The sequence below is a fragment of the Larimichthys crocea genome, chromosome VI, assembly GCF_000972845.2.
Source record: "Larimichthys crocea isolate SSNF chromosome VI, L_crocea_2.0, whole genome shotgun sequence".
Taxonomy (NCBI): Eukaryota; Metazoa; Chordata; class Actinopteri; family Sciaenidae; genus Larimichthys; species Larimichthys crocea.
In genome coordinates, this window is record NC_040016.1 from 1,514,924 (window position 1) to 1,529,687 (window position 14,764).

The 14,764-nt window shown below is 38.7% G+C and overlaps 1 protein-coding gene across 1 annotated transcript in view; it reads left to right on the forward strand.

Moving 5' to 3' along the window:
- The window catches only part of dlgap4b (discs, large (Drosophila) homolog-associated protein 4b), a 99,786-nt gene that overhangs the window by 25,889 nt on the left and 59,133 nt on the right, over nt 1-14,764 (forward strand). The window contains exon 2 of the mRNA XM_027279549.1: nt 4,362-4,428. The gene's annotated coding sequence lies outside the window, so the exon portion shown is untranslated. The remainder of the gene's footprint in view (nt 1-4,361; nt 4,429-14,764) is intronic.

Sequence of the window (14,764 nt, forward strand, 5' to 3'; positions counted from 1 at the left end):
AAGGAAAAGGAAACAGTGAGTGACCTCTGACCCATACTTCATGTAAATGGAAATATGTTTTGCTGATGTCAAGCAGAGGATCCTGTATCCCAGTGATTTTAAAATGTCTTGTCTAGGTGTGAAAATAATTTGAGGTTGTTGAGTAGCCGTCACTATCTCTGTAAATAGAGAAGCTGATAAAATATCCATGGGGTGATATGAAATATCGACCAAGTCCTTGGCACTGCCCTCTCAACCATCCTCTAATTTGATCACACTTTGACACAAAGAGATCACCCTCAAGCTTCTCCCACAGCGCTTTCCAAAACACTTTGGAAGGTGAGTGTCCCTATGTATCACCTCTGATGCCTCTGTGGTTTTATCAGAGACTTCACCTAGCCATGACCCACCATCCTGGCTCTAGATAAGTTACCTTTAAGCACTTTTGCTGAGGCTACATTCCTATCACTGACAGGACAGGAGAGAGGGACAGTGGGTAAATCCTCCACATCCAAAGTGGATTACGGGGACCTACTCCTTTGGTGCACTGCCTGAGTCTGAATAAAGGGCCGTGCTGGGAAGTAGAAAAGGATGACAATGTGCAGAAATTTGATACAGAAGTGTGCACATTTCTATGAGAGCGCATACTGTAAGAGAGCCGGATAAAGAGAGAGAAAAAGCAACATGATGTCATGTTTGCTTCTCTGAACTAAACGTCTTCGCATCTATCTCTCAGCGGTGTAGTCGCTATTTGCTTTTTTATGCCTTTTGTAATCCAAGCTCAACTAAGAAGGGGGGTGTTGTTGTTTATTTACAAAGCAGCTTGGTGTGTCCGATCAAAGCAGGATTAAGAGTGATCAACTGTGAGTGTTAGCAAAAAGATAGAAGGAGAGAGAAAATCAAACTGATAAAAAGAGATGTTGCACGGGGCTTATGAGAAAGCAATTAGACAGAGTGGTGAAACAAAGACATCGACGGGTTAGCAGAAAGAGAAAGGAGAGTTGAATGGGAGATGACAGAGATGAGCGGCTGATGAGCAGCAGAGAGGCTGCGTGGCCTGTAGTCAAACAGTCTGATGTGGCTCAGAGTGGCTGCCTCAGACAGCAAAAAGTGTGTCACAGGAGAGCTACGTTAATGCACCAGGCTAATGTTGCCTCAGTGAGCCCCTGCTGCATTCATGCCCTCCCGGTTAGCACTTACTGTTACTGTTTGCACACGTCATGCCCCAAGAAGCCATAACAGCATGAGACACAATGAAGGGTTTAGCTCATACATGGGTAAAACAGGCCTGCGGTCAAACTCTGCTGTGAGGATCTACACTAGTCACTAATCGCTGTTCAGTCTAGAAATGTTTTTTTTTTCTCCTCAGATGACCTTAAAAGCACCAGAGACTGGCAAAGAATCCAAATTCAGCTAAACAAATAGCAAAGCTGTGTGCACTTTCAAGGATCAATACAGTATTGGCAGAGTTATTGATCTCAAAATATGCAGTGATACTTACAGAGTCAGTTTGCAACATAGTGCTTTGAAGTTAAAGGTACCACATGAGAAAAAAAAAGTTTAGATTAATAATGTATTAGTGAAGTAAAACACATTGTACCACACAAACTAGTTCTTACATTCTTACACAAAAAAATGATCTTCCTGTTTGAAGTGAAGAATAAAAGAGATAATGGGATGATACCTGGCATGATTAAAATGCTGTATAATGATGATCTAATCGGGAAGTTTTGAAATTGCATTTGACAAAAACAGTACAACATTGTATTTTAATAATATTTGACAGACCAAATAGCATTGGTTAGGTTAGCATGATCCGTTTTTTCCCCTCTCAAACTAAACAGTTTGAACTAACTCTACACTTTAAGTTCAGTGTATCATTTAGTAATGGATTTCCAGATAGTTGGAGTGACCCAATCCATCCAGTTCTTTATTTGTATTGTATTGTTGTTATTGTGATATTTCAGTTCATCATAGCCACTAGCTGTTACCACCCAGTCAGTTAAAACTGCATCATCCCCTTCTTCGTGTATATATTTGTTGAACAAGATACAAACAATGTAGTTCCACCGCACCTCTAAATCTGAGCTAAATCTTGTGTTAGAACTTGCACTGGAAAATCCATACTTTCTTCTTTAAATCTTTAAGATGTTCATCTTGGTCTTGTTTTTGTTGTTTTTAATATCACTCTGGGAAAATAGGCCTCAACACTCTCTCGAATATTCACTCTCATGAATACCATAAGCACATTTGATTATGGCTGCAGGCTGCCAATTACTCTACAGGCATTTTTTTGTGTCCCAGCAGATGGGTTGTTTCATTTGATTTCTGAGTCCCCCTTATGTAAAAGATGCAGTTGTTTATTGATTGAATCACACACACACATAGATCCTCACAAAGGTATACAGGTATAATGTACCATTCACTCATATGCAAATACTTTCAGTGAACATACTGCTGCATACACACACACACACACACACACACACACACACACACGCACACACATGCCACAGTTGACCTCTGGCTAATGAAAGATGAACCCACTAGCAAAACCCAAAATGATGGTAGGAGTGTATGAGGTCAGATATTTAGCCTGCATCAGAGCTTTGAAAACCTCGGGGGAGCCACAACTTCTCTAATCAAGCAGAGGTCAGGGTAAGGTCAGTTTAGGTCATCGATCAGTCCTGTCTTGGTGGCAAACATCCAATAACCATTGTGATATCATCATTGATTCTCACCATGTGAAGGAAGATGAAAAAAAGGACAGGCGACTAGGCAACTTCTTTTTAATACTTGTCCTGACTCAAATAATACTAAAAAAAAAAACTTTAAAGTGACATGACATTATATGTCACTACTTCCTGATTTAAATATCGGGGAAAGCACACAAAACATATTTGTTTTCTGACTTGTTTTCTGTCATACTTTCTATCTTTATTAAAAATAATAAGTGGTTGATTGCAAAACATGAACAATACATCCCAATTCAAGTTCAGTTAAACTTGATCATATTAATATTAGTATATAAAACAGCATTATGAAAAGAGTTCAGTTCTTCAGTTTAGTTTGTTATAAGGGGTTTGTCTGAATATTTACAGTATATTATGTTTAGCAATGTGACTCTCCAAAATACAGTCAGGCCTGCATCAAACAAGAAGAGTTTCTGGAGAGATTTAATCCAGATGGAATGCAATTACCTCACAAGTGTTAAACCTGTGAAGTTCTGAAATGGTTCTAAAAGCCCTAACGAAAATGATAGAATGACCTGACCTTAAATTAACAAAAAGCAGCATTAAATCTACTTTGATCCAATGTTGTAAGACAAGAAAACTTCAAAGGGGAATTGAAACTTTTAATAGGCCCTGTGACACAACTTAGATTTAAAAGGAAGGGTATTTTTCTGTGTGTAACACTTGCTATTTTAATGCACCTTCTCACAACACAGTGTCATGATTAGCACACACAAACTCACACTAGATTATTTTAAACTTAAAATGTGAATACTAAATGCATCCAGGTGTGATGAGATCCGAAAAACAGAATAGACTAGAAGTTAATTAAGGTTGTCCTTGTTTTTCAACTGAACCACAGCACTTTGATATTTCTGCTTATGTCAAACACACATTTGTCACTAGAAATAGTCTAATGTTTTAGGTGACACCAGGCAGCAATGGATGGATCCTATAATATTTAATACAAGACTCCAACAGCATCCCAAAATTAGGGTCTGTCATGCGCTGCCTGTGTCATGTGTGGTCCTAAGATGCTCTAATAAATCACAGTAGTATGTTTGTCTTAGAAAAAAATATATACTTTACCCAGACATTAGCTTCTCTTAGTTAAGGTCTGTTTGTGCTGCACTCTAATCTCTGAATATTACCTTCAGGTATGAAACATATTTAAAAAAAAAAAAAAAGTCAAAAGAAAAGCTCAGAGTGCCAACTGGATTTATTGTACATTGAAAAGTTGTGCCTTCATACTGTTAGTGAACAAAAACCAAAAGTCATTATGTAAGTGGAAAAAAATTCTGCTGATTCATGATATGGCTTTCCTGGAGTTTTACTGCCTTAGGAAGCATTTTCCTAATCTAATCTATGGTTTTTAATTGAAATGCTTTATCTCTCAAGATGTGCCAGCTTGCCTATCTTGAACAACTAATTGATTTTCCAAATAAAGTAAAAAGTTGTCGAGACAATAAGCAGTTTCGAAGACAATGAAACACATTCACAAAGCGCTATAAAAATGTTCTTATTCACAAATCAAAACTATGCTGGCTAGTAAAAATCTAACCTTTAGAGCAGTTTAGCAGGAACACATATTTTTTAAATTTTATGTGTGGTTTGTTATGACGAAGCTGATGAGCTATCTCTGTGTTACAGGATTTCTTCCTCTCTGAACCTGCTCTGCTCTGACCTCAACAAGAATCTTTTCAGTCCCTCCAATAAGGTACAGTACATGTTTTTTCTCCAGCCCTCAGGATTGTGATATTGTGTCTTCATATAATGCCTTCGTTAGCATCTTCTACCCAGTTGTGAAATGGACTAGAGAGCCACTGCTAATGAGACAGTGGCCTGCTTTATGTTTTTGCTGGATACATTGAAACCGCCAGGAGAATCAGCTAATAGGCAACAGAAAGACAGCACGCCTTGACCTTGTCCAGATTAAACTACGATGGATCCTCAAGGCATTTAGACTGAACGCAGCTGTCAAACAGAAAAAAAGTATGAAGCTGTGGGAGACAGAAATTGTCCTTTGTGCAAATCTCGGAGGGTTTTTCTTTGCTCAGGCCAAAACCTGAATCCGAATAGAAATGTCATTGTATGCGATGTTAAATAGTTTGAATGTAACAGGAGTACAGTAAATGTACCAGTATTGTGTTGTTGCATGGATGGCAGGGCATGTTTTGTCATGCAGACGCATGCACAATGTTGCCTGCAGGCCAGTGAGCACTGATGGAACATAGCCACGATGCTCAGCATCATGAGTGTCCTCTGTGGGCTTCCCTGAGGTACAACAGTGGACTCTTGATTTCACACTGGATTAATTTCACTCTGAGCACAAACCTCTTCTGCGATGCTATCCATAAGAGCAAACTGACAGTCATGTGAAGCAGCTTCTTTACATATAACACAGCAGCTTTGTTTTTCCAAAGACTATGGTGCTTGTTGCTCTTCAGAGGAAAATTAAGTCGCATTTTAATGTTTAATGTGAAAAGGCAGAACCTGTGACTGTGCACCTTGTCGTTAAATGTCCAGTGACACTGATAGTACCTCCTTGATTTTTGTACTCAAAGAAACAAATCAATATCCTTTCTGCAGCTGGTAGTGATTTTTTGCTCCACTGAGCTGCTCGACGTACATACAACACAGTTACCCATTCATCAGGGCATACTGAAAACATTAAAGGGTGAAAAGTTTAAAAGCCTAACTTTTTTACAGTCTGGGATACAAAAAAAAAACTGGTTTAATACATTTTTGAACAAATGGCTGACCTCTGAAAATATTGATTGAATCAGTATTACCTAAAATAAAACTGTTCTGTAGGGTGGAATCATAAATGGACAAATATCTGAGAGCATAAACCCCTAATGAAATAGAAAATCGCATTTTCACTGGACTGGATATCCATTTACTTCCTGGGTAGCAATGGTTAATGGTAGCAACGGCAAGCATAAGTAGAAACTACAACCAATAACTGACTGACTCCAACCCTTCACACATTTTAACCCTGGTCAAAAGTGTTAACAGTAGTTAACAGCACAAACAATATGCATCATTAGACATAAACACATCTGTTGTATTTGACTTCTAGTTTGCTGCCTAGTTTACAAATGTATTTTGTCGCAGTAATTTGCATGACACAGCCATCTTTCATTTACATATTAGGACACTTAAAGTGTCACGCTGTAGTACTCTCTTAGGACCAACTTACTCAAATTGATCACCCAGATGTTCCAGACAGGACTGTTGACGGCTGTTAATATTGTGTGTATGCAAATCCATTTTCACAAATAAATGGTCTCAAGAAGCGCCATCAAACTGCATATTCCATTTTAGTGTTAATTAGATATTAGACACCAAGGTGTTTTCTGAGTTTAAATGGTGGTAGTGAACAATGAGCTTGAGTTGCATTGATGATATTTGAATTATTTAATGTTAAGTGTAGCAGCACATTATGCATAAAACATTTCATTTGAAATTCAAACAATTATCGTCAGGAAAACATAAAAGCTAATTATGCAGTTTTCTGTCTGTCGAAGATAGAAGTGTATGTGTTTGTTTATCATTGCTTATGTAAAGCATTTTAGGTTTCAAGACTGAGAGGACAGAGTGTAATTATGCAGGAGAAGCTACTATACATAGGGCATTAAATAATTATACTTTTAAAGTGAGGTGAATTCACTGCACAGTTTATCTTTTTCCCTTTCCTTATTAGAGAAATACCTTCACATGTGAGTGCCGGGATCCTCCATGTCTCTGACAAGATGACATTACGGTACATTTGGTTAATTTCTTCACAGCTTGAAATGTATTCATCACTAAATGCCAAAGAGACATGCTGTCCCAAAAGCTCTGATCCCATTGCCTTCATTTATCCTACAATCAATTTGCTCTTTTCTCTCCCGAGAGTCACAGTATTGCATTTTAACCATGATGAATTGTTAATGTTATCATGTTTCGCTTTTATATATCAAGGGAGACTGTTCTAATTCATCTTCAGCACACAACAAAAACAATTCATTTGGATTGTTGATCATGCCAGTCATTGTTCAACAATCCTTGTAAATTGTTTGTGACTTTACTGAGAAAGTTAGGCTTATCACTGTGATTGTGATCAGTAATATTGGCAGTAATATTCATATTTCCCCTGAGCTCAAGATTTTGTCTCAAAATAGCTTGTTTTGTCTGACCAACAGTCCAAAAATATGAAGATATTCAGTGAGTGGGAGTTCAGTTTTGCTTGACTGAATGACTAACAGCAATAATCTCATCATTTCAGCACTATACCATCAATTACCCAACCCTCTGGAAATTGCTAATGATATAGGGACAGATAATAAGTGTTTATCTATTAGCATTACCTACTCCCTCACCTGTCAGAATAAATTATGAGCATACAGATAACATGACTCTTGACTCTGCGTACTCATACTGTACTATACTGAAAGAATTCCTTTTAAAAATACAAAAATGAAAATTCCTACTCAAAGTTTTTCTACCGGATTTCTCCTCTTGTTGTAAATTCACAACACTGTATCTTATGACTGAGAAATCAGGTGTGTCACAGCTGTAGACAGCAGGCCAAGACCAAGGCTGCAGCTCTGCAGGGGATTTCTGTCTCTCGTGAGAACATTTTGTTCCATTAATTTGCATAGAGGCCTTAGATTGGCTTTAATGAAGTTGCAGCACAACTCCTCATGCAAGGAGCTTTTATAAAACTTCCTTTTAGAGGGTTAAATCTACTGTGGCCAGAAGAACAAAAAGTGCTGACACCCCTGCAAAAAATATATATTAGATTTAAAATGCAATGCTTCATTTGTAGTAATAATTACCGGGCAACATCTTGGAACATTGAGTCATTATATACAGAAAGTTGTATGGGTCGCTCTATTGCTGCATTCGGAGACATAACATCTGACTGATGCTGGTATAAACTGTGGTGTGTCAGATGTTTAAATGTAATGGTGATACTAGCAGTACACTGTAGAGATCACTGACCCTCACCATTGAAGGACGCTGATACTCTTGCTGGACTGTTCTGACAAAAATACCTAAAAATGTGCTGACACAGTATTGTGCACATGCTGCCTCACCACAACAGTGTTGTGTGGTACCATATTAACATACTACAGTTTTTAGGCTTATACTGCTCACATGCCACCATCTCTCTCTCTCCCCCTTTCACTCTATGTGTGTGTGTGTGTGTGTGTGCACTGTGTGTGTGCACTGTGTCCAGGTTTTGTAGCCATTGCATTAACATGGTTTAATCCTCTGGATGGCTTATTGGATCCAAATCCTTCCAAAGCTTTTAAAGCTCCTGCCTTTTCATTTCTCTGTCTCTGTCTCTCTCCTTACTTCCACATATTTTCCAAATTCACCCTTGTTGTCACAACGTCTTCACCTTCATATTTAGACCACATCTGATGCTCGATTTATTGGGAATATATACATGCTGACCAGTCCCAAAATTAGGACAACTACAGTTATCTCAAATAAAAATGGCTTGATGGTTGTCAGCATAGATATGAAAATTATATTCCATTATTCTTTAAATAGAGCTGCCCGAATGTTACACACTGGACCTTCAACTAAAATATTACAACATTTGTCTTTACTGTCTTTACTCATTGTTCAATGTAAGTGTAGTTTGACATGGTTTTTCAAGTCAGTACTGATAATGTACTGAAAATAAACTGTGAGTTTTAAATCTGTTTTCTGGCTTCTGAATTTGAATGATCACTGCTGCAGAGTGATGTCAAGCTGTCATATTAGTTTAAGAATGAAATTTATATTCTACATTTGGAAGCAGCTCTAGTTGAATAATATATAATATGTGCAATGTGACTGTGTATATTTCATGGTGTGTACATGTTGTATGTGATGTATTTTTAATCAGAAATATCAATATACTGCATCCGTCTTGTATGCACACACTTGATTGCACAAAGCGATAATGAAAGGTTTATACTGAGATAAAGCCTTAGTTGAACATTGTGTACTTTGATTTGGACGAAATGTGTGTTTGAGCTTCATGGTTACATTACCAGCTGTCAAGTGACCATCAAGTGACCATTTAATCTCAGCTCCCCCAGTCCAAGTCAATCCAGGGTCTTGCACTATATGTCGTTCCTCCTCTCTGTGTCTTCCTTCAGTTCCTGCATGGACTGTAAGATCAGAACACCAAGTTTGCATCTACAATCCAACCATGTCCATAGTCTTTCACAACTTTGTGCCTATTGACAGCATAAAGAATGGATGTCGTATTCATGATATCACCCAGAGGTTTCCAGAGTGTGGTGGCTCCGTCTGCCACTGTCATGGCAGTCCTGCCTCCTCCACATCTTATCTAATCTAAAAATCTGCAAAAGATCATCAGTGGATCTGAGGCAGGCTGAATGACGCTTGGGTGCTCAAACAAGCCTCCTTTAACAGCACCCACATGTCAATAAAGGTAATGATTATGCATAACTTTATACCTTAATATAATTTGAACAGGTTAGTTAAATAGAAATTCAAACTCAGTAGTAAATGAGGAAACTAGCTGTAGTGTTTTTTTGTGTGAACATTTTGCTGTGAAGTTGGGCATTTTACACATTATGGAGATAGGCTCAAGTGGACATTGAAAGAACTGCAATTCTTTTGGCGCTTGCACATTGGATTCACTTCACAGCCACGGAGGTTACTGCTTGGCCTAAACATAACCATATAACATTTCAGTATTTCTGTAGATACGTTAATCAACAACATTTCCTCATCATGTTGTTACAAGGCACGGACACAGGACTCAACCAGTCTTTAATCACAGGCAATAGTTCAGTACACGGGAGATCAGTCAGATAAGGCAGGCAGACAATCCAAATGGGTGAGGCAAAGGCAGTGTCCAAAAACAGGCAAGGGTCAAAACCGGGAAACACACAAGGAAAACGCTGGAGAGTAGGACACATAGTACACTAACAATCTGGCACTGGGGAAGGGGAAACAAAGGGTTTAAATACACAGGTGATTAGGGCAGCGCCGGTCCTGGCCACATTTGCGCCCTGGGCGAACACCCCCCCCGAGGCGAACATTTTCTCGTGCGCCCGAACGGCCGCCCGTGCGCCCCTGGATGCGCCGTGTGCCCCGGAATGCGTGCGCCCCCATTGGTCTGTCCGACGCCCCCCTCTGCCTTGTCAACACCCCGCTATCGGGGCGCCCGCTCCGCTAACTTAATGAGCGGTATCGAAAATTACCGAGGGTTTTGGCTTTTTCGGGCGTTCGTGCGCCCCCCACGGAGAATGCGCCCTGGGTGGCCGCCCACATTGCCCATAGCTAGGACCGGCCCTGGATTAGGGTGTGACAAACATAAGGCGGGAAACTGGAGTAGGCGGAGCAGGGACTGGATGTGACACATGTTCATGGAAAATGTAATCTGTTTGACATTATGTTTCCCCCAAAATGTTTTTGCTGTTTAGTTGTATATAGATGTAATTTGTACAAGACAGAGCTGAACTATGACATATCCTAAAACCTTGAGTCTCTGACTCGGTTTTCACTTTCCAGTTTCTTAGCAAGAACATACCACTACTAAAAAAACTCCAACATTCAAAACTTGTGAAGCAAAGCCTCTCTCTGCCTAACTTGATTGAGAACAGCTGCAGAAATTATAGTTTGGTGACTATCCCTGATTACCCCGTCTGTCACCAGGAAAAGTTGTATCTATGTAAAGAAGTGTTTACCCAAAAAATTACTAGAGCTCTTACATCTCACACACTAATCCGCCCATGGCGTTGTTTATGAAGGGACTGAATCAAAAATAGAAAAACATTTAACAGTACAAAGGACTATTTTGCTCATCTACAGTATGAAGGCCAATGAACAGAGAAAATGAAATTCTGTTGCTCTGTCTTTCTCGTTTTTATGAATGTCTGACTTGGCTGAACGTGTTTCACAGACAAAATGAATATCAGGGTGAATGTGCCTATTATTAACATGTGACTTCTATTTTAATAACCTCATGACCAATTACCGTAGGTCTTCAATATCCAGTATCACACGATGTAACCTAATTAATGTGACAGAGACAGATGCTTTAATTTCTCAAATATGATCTCATTCCAGATAATATTTGAAAAGAGAAAGTATATTGTAACATTACTGAGAGGTAATTGAGAAAAGGCCTTATCAAATCTGTAGAGTCACACCAGGAGGTTGCGACTTATTATATGGCAACTGTATATTGTATATCACCAGTTTACATTAATGCAAAAATAATTGAATCTTCCAGCTACTGAGAATACCGATGGAACATTTGACTGCATGTTGTCAAAAATATGCTCACCGGGCTAATAATGTTTTTATGCATGTGTGCATTCAAGTTGCATCATCAAATCTGGCAAATTACATGACAGCACACTGGCATTATAACTACCTAGATTTGTGTGGAAATAATTTCAACGGCCCTGAAGTTCTCATGTGAAGGTCATTTTTTTCACTTGAGTAATTTATTTATTTATTAAGCTCAGCCTGATCTGCCACAGTTGGTGACTTTTATGGATATTCCCACAATATAGCTGCTCTACCTGTTATTTTTAGCACTGTTCAGCAGTGCAGTCATGGAAGACAAAGTTATATTTCACATTTAAATTTCATCTAGTGTCACATCAACCTTTAAAACTGCCCCCTGTGGATTTGCACAATTAGTCATGTACTCAACTAAATGTTGCCACTCTCGCTAGGTGACACCAGAAATACTAGTTGGTTAAACTATTTATTCATATTTGAATGATGCATAACGCCAGCTAACTGTTGTGTTGTAAGATTTTTGCAGCCATCCAACAGGCAGCAACCCCATCCCAACGTTAATGCCCATGCTGATTGTATAAGATGTCATCTTCCTCCCACTTTAGAAAGTTACGTTATAGTCATAGTCATTTCATGAATGCAGTCTGATTTGGGTTTCTGACAGCCTATGTCACTCTGTATCATCAAATCTCTCACAATCTCCGTTTGAGGATGATGAAATTGACGTATGGCGAGTTACAAACTCATTAAGCAGTGAGAAACTAGAAATCACATTATAAAATACCTGTCAGGCTCTCTATATGCTGACTGACAGGTGATGCTAGATAACGAAGCCTTAGCTTACCGGCTCTCTGAAAGCTGCACCATTATCCTCTGTAACTTCACATCATCTCTGATGCCATCCTATCTACATTTGGTCATTCACATCACAAAGTTAATCCAGCCACCAAAATGGCAAATTATGTCTCTTCATCTAATTACATGAAAAGCTTCTTAATTTAATTCATAATCATTCACATCATTATCCAGCAAGAAGATTTTGTCCATATGTCACACAATTTAGTAGTATCCCAACGTGCCAATAATGTAACCGACTGCCCTCGCTGTCATGTAACAGGATATACCTTGCTATGTAACTTGTGAAGCCTAGATGTGTTTGTGAGGTTTGTGTGTTTACGAGGTCTTTAGATTTTGTTAATTTTTGACTGTTTTCTGAGTGTTTTCTTAGTAGTCTAAGTCTGAATTTCATTTTCTATTTAACTGACAGCAAAATTAGTCATCAGGAACATCCCTAATTAAATGCTCTTCAGTGAAGGTTGTGGGTAGCTGCAGTCCTCTCTGTGCTTTTTTTTTTTTACATACATGTGTTTTCTTAATACCTGACTTGCCCCCACCATGCATAATTCAACGGGGAGCTGAGTTTTTGGCTCATGTAATGACAGCAAGTTGTAGAGGAAAGCACTACGACTTAACATCTGAGAGCTTGTGACAGCAGAAACCATATCCTGTCATTTTCACTGACTGCTTCCCTTCTGTGAATCTCTCTTCATGACATCTCATTCCTACAAATACTTCTCCCATTCTCATTCTCACCCTTCTTTACTGAGTGCGATAAATGTTTACCCCTCACTTTCTACTCTTTATATCTACTGACTGCTTTGTATTTTCCCCTCCAATCTGCAAGGCCATCTGGTCCTCTGTTCTCAGCCTCATGTCTGACTGCAGTATCTTTGCTCTCTGAATCCATTTGACAAGATTAATATAGTGAACCTCAGACAGATATAAGCTGCTCATTTCGATAGGGATCATTGAGAGGAGATAAGTTTGACACTGGCCATGAGCAGATGAACCGGCTTTTTCCCTTTTTTTTCCCCCTCTTGACACTGACACCTCACCTTGCCAAAAAGGATTCAGGTAAAATACATATATGTATACATATATTTAACCTGTTTAATGTTAAAGACTTCTGTCTAATGACTCTCATGTGCCTTTAGACGTAATACATAAAATGTGACTCCCTCTTATCTTCCAGTGTCAGGCTAGGTCACAGACCGATTGAAACCACCCAGCTGGCAGCATAAATGTCATTTCCCTAAACTTGGAATCCCTCTAAAAGCCAACCGATTTGAGATATGAATATAGAATATATTTATCTAAATGATGACATCTTTTCCCACTTTAAGGACACACAGTGTGTCTGTAAAAAGTAGTAAAAATAATATCTTGCTGTTATCAGTTTTGGGGAAAAGAATGTCATATGAGTAACCAAGAATTACAGGCCTCAGGCCTTTTAGAAAAGCTTATGTCAAATAGAACCAAAGAAATGCTTTCAAGGCATTTTCAGGCAGTAAAGGGAAAAACAAGAACAAGGAAAACTGTAGCTGCTGTTAGCTAATGTTAGCTCAGTTTGTTAGCTGGGCTGCCATATATATCCTTACAACCCAGGTTGGTTACCAGTACTCTGTTGTCCAGTTGTGAGCCTATGTTGCACATCATCATCGCTCTGCCCTTATATTCTCAGTAATTTAGTAGTACTGTATAAGAAAGTTTTATTACGCCACACTCACAGCACATTATTTCTTCTGGGAATGTGACAGTTTCTTATTAATGACATAATACATACCCTTTGGCCAAGCCCAGCACCCTGGTAAACTCCACATAACAGCAATAGGATGGTGTTAACATTTAACAGATTTTGTTTTGTTTATTTGGCCAATTATAGTTTCTGCCCCTCCAGACACATTTTGTTCTTTAATTTTGTCCAACGTGTCTCTTAAACTCTTCTTACCCTCCACTTGTATTTTCTTTTTCCAGCAAAAGCAATTTATCTTGCATGCTAATTAACGAGGCTGGCCTCAATTAAAGGCGTAATTGGACCGTATGGAAAAATCAAACTGAGGCACATCGTAGACAGTTTCTTTGTAATCCTCACGTGAAGACCTTCTGAGGGATGCTTTGTTTTGGCTATGATTTGTACCAGATGTTTTTATTGTAGTAAGATTTTGGGGGGAGAATAAAAAGTATCCTGCTTGTGCAGAAGATTCTAAATGTCACAGTCCTGTCAAGATAAATGACATGAAGGCAATATGACAATATGGACTATACAAATTCACTACCAGCCAAATGCAAAACTGAATGACAATAGACAGAAATTCAGCAACTTGCAATTTGTAACATGATCATTTGCCAAAAATATAGAAATACAATCCATCTTTCTTTAACTCCATACCTACATACTCTCCTCCCAAGCTCCTCAAAATGGGCCGTTTAGTTTTGGTCTTACCTTCTTCTGACATGACTATTTCTCTCCGTCACTGAATTTGACAAGATGACTGTGGACAATCTCAGCAGTTGTTACATGACACACATTTCTTTTCAACTTGTGTGGAATTTTTACACAAAGGCTTCCTGTTTGACTAAGACAGGCTGAAAAAAAATTACACAATACAATGTTTATGGATACATTCAGCATTACAGATGAGACAAACTGCTTGAAAACCATGTAAACAGGCTACATCTATTTGTCATTTGTATCCAAATGTCTTATACCGAACTTCTACCGGCTTTTTCTTGATTCACAGGGTTTAAAATTGTTAATGCCACTGCAGGTTGTAGATGAATTTATCCATTGTCACAGTCTGGACTGAACATAATACTGACCATGGGCAGGCATCATTTTAAGTATGATAGAGAAATGTTACATTTGAAAGACTTATAGCCTATTATATTGAGCAAGCACCATAATATCTGTCAACTTGCACTAAAATGGAACAATTACAGGG